Source organism: Aulonocara sp. 'chitande type north' Nkhata Bay, linkage group LG15 (genome assembly GCF_057382095.1).
Source record: "Aulonocara sp. 'chitande type north' Nkhata Bay isolate Kocher_YH1m ecotype deep benthic linkage group LG15, A_spYH_male_GT1.1, whole genome shotgun sequence".
Classification (NCBI taxonomy): domain Eukaryota; kingdom Metazoa; phylum Chordata; class Actinopteri; order Cichliformes; family Cichlidae; genus Aulonocara; species Aulonocara sp. 'chitande type north' Nkhata Bay.
Genome location: NC_141358.1, coordinates 551,271 through 553,194, shown reverse-complemented (window position 1 = coordinate 553,194; position 1,924 = coordinate 551,271).

Sequence of the window (1,924 nt, the reverse complement as noted above, 5' to 3'; positions counted from 1 at the left end):
AAGTTACACTGAACAGAGGGTGTGTGTTAAGGGTAGTGCGTATGCGTTTGGTTGGGAGGGGATGTGTTACGGGACACATTCCCTCACAGATAGTGCTGTTCTGGCTTTGGTTTTGAAAGACCATTTGCATTGATGGCATCTCTCCATATGTGTCGAGCCTTTTGACTTTCCATGAATATTTGTCTAACAAATCGAGCATTCTCCTTCAGGAGGTCAGAGCGCAACTGCCTGCCTCATAAAAAAGCTCAGTGTGTGTGTGTGTGTGTGTTGTGTGACAGGGATGATTCTAATGTATATAATATAAAACAAGCATTGAACAAACTAATAAATGCTGTAGTGAGAAATGTCTTTTTTCAGCTATCTAGAGTTAAGCCTTTGATCTTTTGCCTTTGGCAAGAGATCAAAGAGATTTTTGCAATGCACTTTATGTTGGTGTTGATTCAAGCCACCACTTTAATGCTGCTCCCCATTTGATGCAGGGACACAGAAACATTACAGTGGTTTCCTGTATGGAGTACCATAATGTGAAAACAATATGTTAGAATATTACACAGTAGCACATTCTTTTGGGTTGTAAGAGACATAGTTCAGTTTTGGAGGATGGTTAATTTTGTCACCAATATCCATCGATTTACTCATCCATCCATCCTTCACTTATCCAGTTTTACATTGGTAAAAGATGTAAAGATATCACTCACAGACTGTGGTGTTATGGCAGCAGCAAAGTTTACTTACACTAAAAGGAAACTAGACTCACCAAACCCAAAAGGCTAACCCTTGAATGCAAAAAACCCCCAGTATCATAGAAACATTTCAAAAATTGTACTATTGTATTATCCAGCTAGGGTTTACAAAGTTATCTATGTATTTAAAATCTATAAATGTTCACATTTATGGTTTTCTTCATTCAAAATCATTTAAATACATCTATTAAGCTTTTGCAGGGCAACAAACCATTTTACGTCATACCTGAAGAAGTGGGTGAAATTCATGGAAAGTTTCTTTTCAAGTGTGCACACAAGGTGCGTGCATACAGTCACACATCTGCTTTTTGCATTTTGTTAAGACTTCCTCACTTATTTAAATATTTCAAATTAAGTGGGAGCATCCATCATGCCAAGGGCGAGCCAGAGGATGATACACAAATTAAAGGTGATGATGTATCCAAAACAGGAAATACCTCTGATCTTATATCAAAAGCGTAAAGACCAGTCATAATCTGTCTTTTTCACTTTTTATATTTTCCTGCTGTTCTTCAGGATTGCAAACTAATGCATATTGCGTATTTGCACATCAGCAAACATGATGTAATGAGCTTTGAGTCCCTTTTAGCACATTTGGGACAATTCCCAAAGAGATCCTAGCCTAAATCTTGCCAGAAAGAAATGACAGGAGTGTTTACATCATTTGCAGGAGATGAACCATGAATGAAAATCATGTGGTTGTGAAAATGCCATCTCCAAAGAAGGGAAACAGAGAGAAAAGACTAAGGCATGAAACATTTTAAAAAGAACTGCAGTATGGCCTTATGGACTGATTAAACCAAATTTGAAAATTTTGGAGTCTTTCTCAGTAAGTACAGTGGTGGTCAGGAGAACAGTAAGCCTAACTAAAGGCATCTGCTATGATGCTCACACCTCTGATAAGGTTTCACATGTATCAGTACTGATAAATGATCAGAATTATAATATTTCTGACTGTCTGAGGCAAAATTGAATCGAATCGGGACCTTGTGAATCGGAATCGAATGGCTTGTAGAAATCAGTGATGATACCCAGCCCTAGTGAGCAGCCTAGGCCCAACAGAAGTGGATATAGCTGTGGTTAATAAGAAAAGATGAAAAGGACTATTGATAAATTTTTTGATCCTTCTGAAATTCATAGCCAGTGCTCTGACACGGCGCCATCAATCGTTGAACGCTGAA